This window comes from Lolium rigidum, chromosome 6, assembly GCF_022539505.1.
Source record: "Lolium rigidum isolate FL_2022 chromosome 6, APGP_CSIRO_Lrig_0.1, whole genome shotgun sequence".
In the NCBI taxonomy this organism is placed as follows: Eukaryota; Viridiplantae; Streptophyta; class Magnoliopsida; order Poales; family Poaceae; genus Lolium; species Lolium rigidum.
This window is the reverse complement of record NC_061513.1, coordinates 258,847,381-258,862,190: the sequence shown is the minus strand read 5'-3', so window position 1 is coordinate 258,862,190 and position 14,810 is coordinate 258,847,381. Positions and strand designations below refer to the sequence as shown.

Here is a 14,810-nt window from a genome sequence, read left to right as displayed (position 1 = left end):
TAAACACTCGACCAAACTTTTAACCGATCATGGGAATGAAATCACAACGTCAAGGCACATCTTTTTCATGTACACTTTATCTCGAAGCGAACCATGGTTGTGTAGATTAGAATGAATTAAGATAAACTAGTGTAAACTTGATGCACTCAAATCCTCGTGCTACGTACTGGCAACCAATCGTCGTGCGTGTTTTTCTGTCATGGTGCACACATAGGCTTGTTAACATCCAAACTAAATGTAGAATATAATTTTAAATTTAATCCAGTTCATCATGGTTCAATGAGAAAATCTTCGCAGATGTATAGAAAACGTTCAAGCAACCAAACCGACCCTTAGTTTCTTCAACTTATTCAGGATATGGACTCCTTTCATCCTCACATGTCTCTCGTCATGTCAAAGGGAAACTAGGACCGAGCAATCCGTTTGCGGAAGTTGACGTTTTGCTGCAACTTCCAGGCCATCCCTAATCTCTGCATGCCAAAATCTCACTTTTAAACGGGTCCTCCAAGTTTACACCCCCTTCAATCAAAGCACTATTGCTATCTCTCAGAACATAGCCCGATCCAGCCACACGATTTACCAGATCAAGTGAGCCATATGTGTTCACCGTTGTCCAACCACTAGGTGGAGAACCGAAGGATATGTTGCGTTCACCCGGTGAAGGACCGAAGGATATGTTGCGTTCATATGGAATGCGTTTGGTAGACTAGGCGTCCCTTGGCTCGCATCGGCTCAGCAGAAATCGGCTCGTTTGAGTAGTACCGTTTGAAACAATTTGGTTAGTCCACTGAATGTGTTGCATGTCAATCGTTGGGCAAGTTAGCTTTTACTCTAACCAATAGTATAATTTTAGCTATTGGTTATTCACTATGATGTTTCTGTTGGTCTTTCTCCCTTTGTAGATTATTGAAAACCTATGTGGTTCAGTGGGTTTGGTTATACATAATTATTAAGATACACCAATTATGACATCTTACCTCCCATCAAAAAAATATCTGCATTTTTCTATTCAACTTTATATTACTAGTAGTTGTTTGGGTATGGCAAGATTATTACTCCAGTTTTATTACTTAACATGGTAATTCCCATTATCTCTCCTACCATGTTATCACTTTAGCTTCCATGTAATTGAATTTTCATCTTTACACACTGTTGTTGTTAAATCAGGTGGCACTAGGAGGCGGTGGTGCTACTGATGCTGCTCTGCACGGCTACCGGCGAGTCAGGAAGTGGCGGACCCGCAAGCCAGAGTACCAGCGTGGGAGCAGCTAGCGGGGCCTCGAGGCGGTATGACGGGAGGAGACGGGTGCGTGTTCGGCTGGCCGGCATCGCCTGGACGAAGCGCGGGGGTGAGAAGTCTTGAGAGCGTGTGTCGCTGCAGCGGCATCGCTCATGTGGGCGTGAGAGAGCCCGGGGAAATGTTTGGGACTGGTTTTAGATTAGTGTTAGGAGTGTAGACGGGCTGAGTTGGAGCAAGATGATCAGATCCAAGGAGCATGGGATTTAGGATTTCGTGATATGAGACTTTTTAACAGTTGCGGAGCTTGACAGGAAAGGAGGGGGGGGGGGGGGGGGGACAAAATACCAGTATTTGGGAGTGGGCAAAAGGCCAAAAACAATCTTTCTAAACAGCTCCAAAAAAAATCTTTCTGAGTTTTGGACAAAGCTGGTGGGGAGGCGCCCCTCCCATCGAAACAAATTAAATGTCTATTTTTCTATTCAACTTAGATTACTAGTAGTTGTTTGTGTATGGAAAGATTATTACTCCAGGTTTATTACTTAACATGGCAATTCCCATTATCTATCCTACTACGTTATCACTTTGGCTTCCATGTAATTGAATTTTCATCTTTTCACACAACTGCTGTTAAATCATGTGGCACTAGGCGGCGGTGGTGCTACTGCTGCTGCTCTGCACGGCTACCGGCAAGTCGGGAAGCGGCGGACCCGCAAGCCAGAGTACCAGCGTGGGAGCAGAGGGGCCTCGAGGTGGCATGACGGGAGGAGACGGGGGCGTGTTCGGATGGACGGCATTGCCTGGACGCAGCGCAGGGGGTGAGAAGTACGTATGTCTGGAGGGCATCCGTCGCTGCAACGGCGACGCTCATGTGGGCGTGAGAGAGCCCAGGGGAAATGTTTGAGACTGGTTTTAGATTAGTGTTAGGAGTGTATACTGTCTGAGTTGGAGTAACATGATCAGATCCAAGGAGGGGATTTAGGATTTCGTGATATGAGACTTTTTAACAGTTGCGGAGCTTGACAGTAAATTGGGGGGAGAGACAAAATACTAGTATTTGGGGTGGACAAAAGGCCAAAAATAATCTTTGTAAACAGCTCCAAAAAAAGTATTTCTAAGTTTTGGACAAAGCTGGGGGGGGCGCCCCCCCCCCCCCCCAAATGTATGTATTTTCTATTAAACTTAGATTACTAGTAGTTGTTTGTGTATGTGAAGATTAATACTCCAGGTTTATTACTTGACATGGTAATTCCCACGATCTATCCTACTACGTTATCACTTTGGCTTCCATGCAATTGAATTTTCATCTTTTCACACAGCTGCTATTAAATCATGCGGCACTAGGCGGCGGCGGTGCTACTGCTGCTGCTCTGCACGGCTATCGGCGAGTCGGGAGGCAGCGGACCCGCAAGCCAAAGTACCAGCGTGGGAGCAGCGGGGCCTCGAGGCGGCATGACGGTAGGAGATAGAGGCCTGTTCGGCTGGACGCAACACAGTGGTGAGAAGTACGTAGGTCTGGAGTGCGTCCGTCGCTGCAGCGATGCTCATGTGGGGGTGAGAGAGCCCGGGGGAAATGTTTGGGACTGGTTTTAGATTAGTGTTAGGAGTGTACTAGAAGGATCTGGCGCGCATTGTCGCACCGTATTTTGTTGTCTGTGTGTTGTTTCTCTTATGGTGCATATGGCATGTTTGACTTTGGCTCGTAACTTGTTGATGGTATTACTTTCAAGTAGTGGGAACAGATTCATCAATAATCGCCATCATGTACAAATTAATTTTATAAACTAAAACAATAACGAACTTCTCTTTCAAATGGATGCTATGAAAACCTGAAAATATAAAAGTTAATATGGTCTCAACTAAAACGACCAACGATTGTAAAGTGGCTTGCTTACCATGAGCTCATTGATCGTTGATACATGCACATGGTTTCGAGAAGTTTCCACGAGAAAGTGCATCACATCCAGACCTTGCAAAAACACCACCATTATTCCGTAGTCATAAGGACAAAAAACATGAGATAAGAAATTGAGGCCAAGCAATCATGTTATCTTTGCACGAATAGAACCAACAACACCGGAGAAGAACTAAGAGTTTTCACTGTAACAAGGTAGAGAAAAGCAACTAGTATCATAGTATGCCATATAAGAACAATCCAACATATGCATTGCTCAATTATCTGAAGTGCGACCACAAAAATAGAGGCACATTTGTCAAGAATAAGCATGTACCTATAAACTATGTAACCATAATCAAGACACTCATCTTATACACACAAAGAACACCATTGAAAAGCATAATCATGATATGAAGGAAATATATTATGTAGCTATTATTATGCTGACACTACGCTTAAAGAATGGACGCTTTGCAATTTGGCAATACTCAGTTTTTTCAGGGTGCTTTAGGGACTTCACCTAATTGCTTTAGGTAAAATAAACACAAGAAGATGTCATCATATATCACGTCGAGCATATATTTTGAACCGAAGGGTAAACCAATCGTTTCTACTACGAACATAAGAATGGAGATAATCTGAAACAGGACACTAAGTATATGACACCAATTCGCTAAAATGAACTAAGTATGTGTCACCTTAATAACAAAGTTGTATATTAACATATAGGATGGTCAACTCAATGAACTATCTAATTGCAAAATAGTGGGCTACCATGGGTGCTAACTATGCACCCACATCTACCCTTTAGGGCGTTTTGTTATGTATGTCATATACAAATTTTCTGTAACATATTTGGCTTTGTCAATGAAAGCCTTGACGTCGTGCCGAACAAAGAACTCTGGCAGCACCTCGTTTGTCACAGAACTGAGAGATCACTTTCACGAGTTCGTTCATGCTTCAGCACAAGACTTGTTTAACAAATACTGGCATGAAAATGTTTGCGATGTCAAAGGCCGCCGCAGAGAGAAGCAAAAGAAGCTGGAGCGGGTGCAGAAAAAAAGAAAACCACCCCCCGTGTCGCACCCCAGGCGACACCGGGGACGAAAATCCGCGCCGCCCCCGTCCTCCTCCCCGGCGACCCTCCGCCGCCGCTGCTGCCGGCGTCCGCTCCGCAGTGGCGGCGGCCCCCCGCTGCCAAATGGTGCCGGGGGTGGCTCCTTCTTCGTCGCGTCGCGGGCGGCCGCCGGATCTGGCTGGGGCGGGAATGGTGGCTCGCCGGCGTTAGGACGCCGGAGCGGCGGCTCCGGGACCGTGGGGTGGCGGATCCGGGGCAAGCACGCCCCGATCTGGTGGTGAGGCGGGCTGTGGCGGCGGCCCGGCGGATTCGGTGGCGTTCGGGCCGTGTGGGCGGCAGAACGGCGACGAGCGCGGCCCCCCGGCCGGCGTGCGGTGCGGGCTTGGCTGGGGCGCCGGCGTGCAGTGCGGGGGTGGCCGGGGTGCGCGGTGCGCAGCCCTATGGGCAGCGGCGCGGGACATTGCTGCGGAGGTGGTCCGCGGAGTGGCGGCCCGGTGTGTGCTCCGGCTGGTTTGACGGCCGCTGTGGCCGCGAGGGCGGCATGGCGGCTGGACCGAGGTGCTCACGCTGCTGCGGCCGACGGCTCGGCCTTGGACCCCCGTGTTGGCGTCCGTCGAAGCTCCCTCTCTGTGGCGGTTGGCGGCGCCCGCGGAACTCTTCTCGGCGAGCTTGGTAGGCAGCGATGGTGCGGCTCGGCTCTTCAGCCCCGCGTGGCGCGGGTGGTGGCAGCGGAGCTTGCGGGCTCCTTGGTCTGGTTGTGGTGGCGGTGGTGGCTTGTGTGCGGCGGTGGCGCCGCTTCTGCGCATCTGCGCATGAGGTGTGTCTGCGGAGTGCGGGCTGGCAGCGGTTTCGGTCTTCGTCTCGCTGTCCGCCGCGTGAGGCCGTGGTGGCTCATTTGCTCCGGGCGAAAGCCTGACCGCGCGGCGTCTGCGGATGTCGCCGTCCTTCTTGGAGGGCGGTCGTGGAGCTTTATGACCTTCGCTGCCTCGGGTTCACATCTTCGGGCGAAAGCCTAGATCCCGCGGGATCGGACGACGACGTCGATCCTTCGTCGTGTCCCCCTCTTGAGGGCGTCATCTTGAAGTTGATGATCCCCTTCGCGCCCTCCTGTGCCTCGACACACAGGGCATCTGGGTTGGCAGGAGGTCAACCGGAGATGCGGGTCTTCCGGGTGGAGACTTGAGAGGCAACGACGATGGTGGTGACCAAGGTCTGGTTGCGGCAAGGTCATGTTAGTCGGCTCCGTTCCGGCGTGTTCGAATGTCTTCGCGGTGGTCTCTTCTTGATGTGAAGTTGAAGCCACCCTCGGGTAGTGTACGATGACCTTCGAGGGGCGGTCCGGTGAAGGTCCTATTCGACGCTTGTCCTGCGCATCTCCTCTCTGAGGCTCATTGCTAGAAGCGAAGCTGCCAGTCTCTCTTCGAGGAGTCATCTGTTTGGCATAGGCCGGCTTGAGCTTCTTAGCTTTTGTGGGTAGCCATGATGGCTGGGTGTGCCCTTGTAGCGGGGTGTGTGGTCTTGGGTGTGCTTTGGCACTGTTGTTGTTGGTTTTTGCCCGGTTTTCTCCTAAAAATCGGGCACCTTCTTCTGAATGAATGAATGAGGCAAAGCTTTTGCCTCCGTTTCAAAAAAAAAAAAGCTGGAGCTGAAAGCTCTTTGTCACTTCAGACTGAGGTGCCACAGTAGGAAGATGATACAACGGTAGTGCTCTGTTAGCCAAATGTTTTCACTGTCATTAAGCATAATCCTAAAGTAGAAAACAGTATAGTTACACTTTTTGATGAATGATGAATATATTATGTACAGTTGCAATGCTGACGTCCTTTTGACTTTGCAAAGCAGTCTATACAAGAATGGAAACACTTCTTCTGTAGAATCACGCTATATATCCAACTGATACCTTTTTGCCTATATATAAAACATGTCCTAGTACTATCTATAAGTGTGTCACGAGTATGGCGACCACGACTGCGCTAACTAGTAACCTAGCGGAAGAAACGACCCAGCTGCTCCTCTGTGGTGCCATGGAAGGGTCCGGCTCTTTGTGGAGGGAGCTGAGCCTGAAATTGGGGTTAGATCCGTAGAGCATCTGCACGCCTTGCACGTCGTCCACGGTGAGGTCTGCCCTCTTCTGCAGCGCCTTGATGCTCGGGTACATGACCGCGTGCGGCGACGTGGAGTGCCCAAGTCCGAGGACATGGCCAATCTCGTGCACCGCCACCGACTCCAGGTCGATGGATTCTGACGTCGTTGCCGTTCCATCTCCCAAGCTCAAAGCCCACTGCTCGGACGCGTCGAGGTGGAGCCGCCCGTTCTTGGGGTAGGCATGGGCGAGCACGCCGAGCGGCCCGTCGAACGGCCCGCCATCGCCGTGGCTGCCCTTGTAGAACCCCACCTTGATGTCGGCCGCGTCGTAGTCGTCAGTCTCGACGAACGACACGGGTATCACCAGCGCCCACCGGTCGAACGCTCGCCGGAACACGGCGCTCACGTTGTCGTGCCGCAGGTAGCTAACGGTGGCCGTGGGCGACACGGCGTACGAGAGCACGATCGGTTCCGACCGCTGCGTCCACTTGGGCTTGCCCTTTAGCAAGGTGAACCGGCTGACCACGCCGGACACGCCGTGGTCGTCCTCGACGCCGCAGCGCGGGGACATGATCTGGTTGAGCGTGGCGGCGTCGAGGCTGCCGGTTACAGGGAGGCTGAGCCGGGACTGGTACCGCTTCACGGCGGCCTCGAGGTGCTCGTCGAAGGCGTCGGTCGGCTCCCCGCTGTGCTCCGCCCCGGCACCGGAAGGCATGTACCCGAACGTGGCCAGGTACCGCTTGAGGTCGCTGAGCCCCGTCACGCGGCTCCCCGCCGCGCGTCCTGCAACCGCTTGAACGAGTGCCAGCCGTGCGCCGGCGCAGGCCTCGTAGCTGCAGCAGGGCCGGCGCAGGACAGGATCACCAAGAGCAGGAGGCACGCAGCCGCGTGGCCAAGGCGACATGGAAACATCAGAGCCAGGGCCCAGCGCGCGCGCTGGCCTTTATTCCGAGGTGTACGGCGCAGCTGGTGGTTATTCTCGTTACCGGTCGCGCGCGGCAAAGAATCTCGTGCGTCTTCTCCGTCGTCGTCCTAGTCTCCCCGGCCCGGGTGGCCTTCGATCGCCGCCACGCAATCGACGGGCTACAAGGAAAAATCCGAGCTCTGATGCGTCACTCGCGACGACCAAAACCGCTGCGAGCCGCCGTGACCTAAAATCCCAAACGCATATAGCGAGCTTCCATCGTGATCGCACCGGTGTTTATTAGCGGAGAATATATGGAGCTAATCGGAGCAGTGTTGCACTCGGGCTTAAGAGTATGAGAGGCGCACGGATAGGAAGGCACAGGTCTGCGTTGCCGCCGATGATTGGATTCTCGGGTGCTATTGCTGAAGCCGTCGGCCTAGGATTTTTTTTAAATAATTGTTTACAATTTTTCAAAAAAGTCATTTTTTAATTGTGTTTAACTCGTTAATCTCTCACAAGGAACATTTTCAACTTCAAGTATACTTAATCTTAGGTCACACTGTACTCCTGGTAAAACTTCCTGGTCAGTCACTCATCTTCACGCCAGCACGCTTAACATCTTTATTCCTTTCGGACGAGCTTCCATAAATAAAAGACACCTTGCTGACAATACTAACATATATATCCTATTAAACCCTATGCCTTGATGTCACATCTCTTTATTTATTGAATTTCAAACAATTACTTATGTAAACAACAATAAATAAATAATATTAATCTTTAATTCAAATAACAACGAAATGTTTTTTGCCTTTTCTATTTAATATGAAATAATTAATATCTTTAAATCCGTAAATCGGAGTTTGACAACTAATATGTCTAAATCGATTAGTAAAATGAGAGGAATCTACATATGACATCCATATCATAATGTGAACCTAAAAATGATTTTTCCAAAAATCAGGAGCATTAGATCATGTACCTGTAGCTCAAATCTAACCGACTTCCTACCAATTTAACATAAATTTTTCTTTTCCACAAGGGGTAGATGGCAATATTTAAGATATTCCGGTTGGAAAGTTGTGCATGTAAGGTGGTCTACTACTTTTTAAAAATAAGGTGGTACCATGTGAAACTTTTTTTGGTGGTTGCTTCACAAAACACCCTGTTTTTAGGGCTCGGATAATGGAAAATAGCTTTTTAGTACGATGAAAGGAAAGCTTCCTCCTGCAATATTGTTCACCATCCAAAATGCACATGTGTGCACAATATGGGCACATTATCACAAACTATGCCATTATTCTAGCCATAACATTGGTCTTTCAGCCTAAAAGTCATGAAACATCGAAATATGATATCTCATTTCTCGGAAGGTTTATTTGAGATATTTGCAATATTCCAATTATGATAATTTTCCTTGCAAATATGTCACATACACGCGAAGGTTTTTCATTGTTTTGATCGTTTTTGAGTTTCTTATGCCTGTTTTAAACTATGGTCAAAACGGCGGGCATGAAGATTTTTAGCTCGGGGCTTAGCCTCGCTAAAATAGAATATTGTGAACCTAAAAATGAGTTTTTCAAAAATTCATGAGCATTAGATCATGTACATGTAGTAGGGTGGATGGAAATGTTTAACATACCCTGGTTGGAAAATTGTGCATGTAAGGTGGTCTGGTATTTTTTTAAAATAAGGTGGTACCATTGTGAAACTTTCATTTAGTGATTGCTTCACAAAACACCCCGTTTTTATGACTCGAAAAATGAAAAATAGCTTTTTGGTGCGACGAAAGGAAAGCTTCCTCATGCAACATTGTTCGTCATCGCAAGATGCACATGTGTGCACAATATGGGCACATTATCACAACATATGCCACAATTCTTGTCATAACATTGGTTGTTCGGCCTGAAAACCATGAAACATCGAACATGATAGCTCATTTCTCAGAAGGCTTTTTGAGATATTTACAATATTTCAAATTTGATATTTTCCAAGATAGATCTTATTTTTCTGCAATTTTTGATATGTTATTTCTATTTTCTTGAACTATAATAATTTAGTTATGATTTTTCTAAGATTAATGTAGTAAAATGGAAAATGGAAAAAAGTTGTGCCGACGACCTGACGATGTTCGCTGTCACGGCGGAGAGGCTGTGCTGACGGCCAGACCAGGTATGTGGTGACGGCCAAAACTATGCCGACGGCTTCCGTCGGCACAAGGCTTCATGTACCAACAGCTTTTCGGTGCCGACGGCTGCCATCCGCACAAGGCTTCATGTACCGACAGCTTTCCGGTGCTGACGGTTTGCCTGCTGGTCTGATCGGAACGGACCCTATGCCAACGGCTCCAACATGTAGCCATCGGCATAGAGGGTGGCCGTCGGCACCTTATACGTTTCCTATAGTGCACATATAAAAAACATTACAATTGATGAATCTGAAAGTGTGGAGACATAGGTAAACAACAATAAATCTGCAATAACATTTGTGTATCGGTAAGTTATTCTTCGATCAACCATATGAACGCAACATATCCTTCGGTACTCCACCAGGTAAACGCAACATATCCTTTTTTTAGGGAAACAGTAGGACTCCGTCCTGCTGTGAGCTTTATTGATTAAATAATAGTTACATCGTCAATTAACATCGAAATAATAAAGCTCGGCGGATCATCAACCCAGACATTCGGTAGTGATTCCGTCTCTCTCGATAACCGATCAGCAACATAGTTGGCTTCCCTATTACAAAAAGTAAACTCACATCTAGAGAATGTTGACGCTTGGACATAGATATCATCAAATAGTGCTACTGCTGCAGTTGAGGGAAAATCACCAGTTTGAAGGGATCAACAACTTGCTGACAATCTGACTGAACAATCTCACGGTATGATTGCTGCACCCCCATGGAGCTCTCACAGCGCTTTGGATTTTCGGCCGTCCGATCGAGCTGACGTGGCGCGATCTCAGCCGTTGTTCCGTTCAGGGCGCTGAGGCCCTCCCGCAGACCCACTTTTTATCCATGGGTCGTGAAAAGGCCCGCTCGGCCCGATCTCCACCAATCGCCACGCCCCCAATCGCTCCCCAATCCCTTCCTCTGCCCGTCTCCTCCCCAATCCTCTCCCCTCGCGCCCGCATCCCCGCCGCCGCACGCCTCTCTCCCTCTCCTTCTCTCCCCGCACCGCCCCTCTGCCTCCACACGTCCCTCTCCGGAACCAGCCGCCGCTCCCCATGCCATCTCCTCTCACTCCGCCGCCGCCTTTCGCGCCGCCGGCCGGTAGGAGTACCGCACCGCCGCCGCTCGTCCTGTTGTCGCCGGGAGGAGGGGCCGACGGTGGCGAGCGCGTTGTAGACGGACCTCCTCCGATCTGCGGCCCTGTGATTGGCCGCGAGCAGTTATAGGTGAGACAAAAGAAGAGCTCCTTGCCAAACCCTACCGCAGCATCTGTTCTCTCCTCTTCCCTCGCGCCCGCCCCCTCCCGCCGCCATCTCGCGCGCCGCTCGCATCGCCTGGAGCAGCACCACCCGCTGCTTGCGCCGCCAAGGTCCAGAGGTAGGCCACCGCCTCTGTTGATTTTTCCAACGGCGCGCCTTCCCGCCCTCGTCCCCGTCGCAGCACGCCGCCGCGCTATGGGAGGAGCGGTTCAGCTGGGCATGAACTTGTGTGTGGTGGCAAGAGGAGGGCAGGGCGGCGGATCAAGATCCTTCTCTTCGGCGCTGGGAAGGAGTAGGCGCCGCCGGTCCCCACGTCTTCTCCGGCGGCACAGCAGCGCCGTCATCTTCCCCTCAGAGAACATGGCTCTGCAGACCGACGAGGAGGAGAAGGTCGTCGTCCTTGCCCTCCATCTTTGCCTCCTCTTCATCGTCTCTGAGGATGTAGGCCACCATCCTCCACTTCATCCGGGACATGCAGGTTTACCGTGTCTCTCTCTGGATCCCGTTTCCTGTTTAAATCAATTTGGTGCATTCCTGGCCACTGATTCACATGTACCAGAGTATGTCTCATCCCTGATGCACCGCCGCATTTGCCCCCATAGGTCAAGTAGGCCTGGAAATCCAACCACTCTTCTCCCTTCGGTGAGATTTCGGCGAGGTATATGCGATGTCCAATCTTTTCGTCTCTGCATTTTCAGTACAATCTTTAGAACCTTCAGGAGAATGTATGTTGATGTTTAGTACAATACTATCAATAACTTGTTTTATTTATAGTAGTTTAACAGACCTGATTCTCTCATTGTTAGGCATATGATTGGTTGTTTCACTATACTTATCTTATCTGGCAAGGTGGATGAGGGGCAGTAGCAGGGTACACTCATATGAGGTCTAGGAGGGGCGAGGCCACAGACCACCACAGCATTGCAGAGATGGTATGTATGTGCTTGCTTGTTCCTTCTCACGCCTAAGCTGATTGTACTGGTCGATATCTCCTATAAAAATGTAATGGTTGATAATAGCCAATTGTTCAAACAGAAATATTCATAGTTTGTTTCACCGTTGTAAGAAAAGATAAGCTTAATAGCATCAAGCAAATCTGCTACTGTAGATGCCAGCACTTCTCCTGACAAGATTGTCCATTAATTATATGGTTGAAGGATAGATAAAAGGAAATGTCTGCACGGTATCCAGGGGTACTAAATATAAAGCCATGTAGTAGTTATGCGAGCAGCCAGTTTGAAATTTTGAATCAAATTGACTTCCATAGGGTAATTTGTTTGTGGTTGATTTTTTTTTTGCAATACATGTTTCCGTCCTATACTGAATAAAATTTGGATTTTCATGTATCCAAGCAATACACCTCTCTAGCCTAAGTTATTTAGGTAATTGTCCTTTGCCTCCCTTCTCTATATTCTAGATCTGAACTCACATTGAACTGAGATGATATAGAGAGGCAGAGGGTGATGGTGCGATAGCTTGGTTGTATTAGCTGTTGAAAACATCGTTTCCATGATATTTGTAACCTTGATGTACAATTAATATCAATTTCTCCTTTGTTTTCAAATCATGCAACTATGCAAGTGCTACTTCATGTAGATGAGGGAAAATGAGCTGTGTCAAACACCTAGAAGGTATATTATTAGTCGTAGTTGATCTTTGTTTGATTTTAATTCTATGGTACGGTTTGTTTAAATTGCGACCTGCAACTATGTACATATAAAGGTCTACAATACAATATGTCAACCAAGTTATCCATGCTTATAGTCTGTTCCTATTTCATCTTTACTTACTTAGCAGGAGTTTATTTGTACAGCAGTCACATGACCAAACATGCTTCATTTATTGCATTTTTGAGAGACTTTTCATTCTTTTGTTCACAGGTCATAGGGGACAGAGTGGTCGGTTGCACCCGTGCCATTAGTACATCAATGAGGATCTTTCTGAGAACAACGAGCTGAAGACAATGTAGTTGTTACATATGTCTTCATGGGGTTAGATTTGTCTCAGTAGATGATAGGTTTGTGGTCCCTGTAACTAAACCTGATTTTTCCTGCTTCATGTCTATAGGTTACATAATAGGATCGATGCTGTACAAAATATTTCACTTCTACGAAAATCTACTGCTGCTGAGCTAATTGAGCTGGATATCTGGAAACATGAGGTGTGTGTCTATATATGTATGTTCTATTGGTCATCCAAACGCACCGCGAGGGCTGGGTGAAATTCAGATGTCTCTCCCATTTGCTCCCTGTTTTCTTGTGCTCTCCATCCTCACAATAATTTATCTCTCCATGTCTTAACCAGGAAGGAGGACCACAGAATCGTCGCTCGATGAAGAAGGAGAAGAATGAGCGCCGGTTGCAAACAGAGCTACAGTGTTGGTGCCCTCTGATGTGCCGTCGCTGCCGCTCAGAGTCACCTCGCCTCCGCACCCGTTGCTAGTGCCTAGAAGGTGCGTTGTTCCATCCCAACCTATGTTTCTTGTCACATTCAGCCTCCATTGCTCTAACTAAATGTTGTTTGTTGATTTCAAATGTGTTGTCCAAGTAGTATATTGAGCCTTAAATAACACCAGAAGATCATTTTCATCACTCTTTACCAATGTTCCTCGAAAGGTCACCATCCTATTGGTGGGAGTGCTATGTCATGTGCTTGCTTATTTTTGTTCCCTTTCCCTTATGCATATGTGCTATGTGTACCTGTCCTTGCCTCACACCATCTTTCTCTTAGGGAGCGTTTCTACCTTCAGTTTTTAGTTTGGTTCCTATTGGTTGCTTCCGTATTTTTTTCTAGCTTCAGACAATGATATATTAGATCTACACGGCTACTGAAGTGAAGACTCATGGGTGAAAAAGGATGGGCGTGTTTTTAAGTTGGTAGAAAATCAAACCATTTTACATTTAAATCTACACTGCTACTAAAGTGAAGACTCCTGAGTGAAAAGGATGGGCGGTGAGGTTGAGTTGTTTTCTGGATTCGGTGTGATTTTTACACATTTATTGCTACTTCGGGATAGTTTGGATACTTATTTGTTTTTTGTCTTCATAGTAGTGTTTACAACTTCAAAACTGGATTGGTATTACTAATCTATTTTTACCCACATGAACATCAGCCTGAAGGATTATAACTACTGTACAATAGATGAATAGACTGAAGAAGTAATGTACTAAATGTCTCCTACAACAGGTAAGCGAGATATGCGTACATTAAACAGTTTAGCAATTGATTGGATTGTTTCATAGATGATATATATTTAGATTTTAACAAAGTTTGATCTATTTGAAATTGGTTAATATTTTTAGAACAATTGTATTTAGGAAACATAACAGGGGCAGCTCCATGCATACCTTAGACAGACTTCCTGCATAAATTCCATAGCTTGCAATAACATGGTCCAACCATTTTCCAACTATTGAATTCTTTCCGATTGTCTCTCTTTCATGTTCCTAACAGATGCCATATCCTTTTGCATTGCACTGATACCTTGATCCATAAATAAAAACATTTAGTAGCTACATTTAGTTCCTAACAGCTAATCTACTTCCACTAAGTTTTTTAATAACTTCCTGTAAAATAATCTTGCAAGACCTGAAAATAATCCCCAAGTCATCTGCATTTTCAATCAAGGTATTTAATTATGTTAATTGTGTAATATTAGATATGTAAACTCGCTTATGCCAAAATATAGTACCTCCAGCCCCTTGATGTTGATCCTTCCTTTTTGTATGAACAGGACCTGCACAAACCAATTGCATAGGTTTTTGTAAATTAGAAACGGAAAGTTGTACCCATGAAAATTCTACGGTTCAACACTGGAATGAAGGGCTGAATTCAGAGACTTGAGTTCTGTTAATAAATCTATTCCACAGTAAAATTTGTCTCAAAAGGTAGCCATGTAATTGTTTGTGTTTCCACTTCCTAATAAACATTCAGCACAAGTCTAATCATATACTACTATAGAGGCACAAGATTAGGAGGTGTGTCTTTGGAGTAATTGACTTCAGTATCGCAGGTGTCTTTGGAGTAATTAGCCTCAGTCCTCTTGCCTGCTATGTTGTTACCTGCATCTATCTTTGGCTCTAGAATTGATCTGATAGGAGCATGCATGCCATTACTACAGCCAGGCACGGGCCTTTGTCATTTTTTTCTTTCCTAGCATGCACATAGAGATTCAT

The 14,810-nt window shown here is 47.2% G+C and overlaps 1 long non-coding RNA gene and 1 pseudogene across 5 annotated transcripts; one reads left to right on the top strand and one right to left on the bottom strand.

Moving 5' to 3' along the window:
- Window positions 1-6,148: 6,148 nt before the first annotated feature.
- LOC124666354 lies at window positions 6,149-7,209 on the bottom strand (annotated as a pseudogene).
- Window positions 7,210-10,150: 2,941 nt separating this feature from the next.
- Window positions 10,151-13,985, top strand: LOC124661438. 5 transcript variants are annotated; one of them, XR_006990194.1, is made up of 5 exons: window positions 10,151-11,293; window positions 11,442-11,567; window positions 12,516-12,796; window positions 12,940-13,087; window positions 13,748-13,985. It is a non-coding gene; the product is annotated as an uncharacterized LOC124661438 (long non-coding RNA). The 5 variants fall into 5 exon arrangements; XR_006990195.1 differs by having other exon boundaries at window positions 10,151-11,567; window positions 12,516-12,600; window positions 12,703-12,796; XR_006990196.1 differs by having other exon boundaries at window positions 10,151-11,567; window positions 12,516-12,626; window positions 12,703-12,796.
- The last annotated feature ends 825 nt before the right edge of the window (window positions 13,986-14,810 follow it).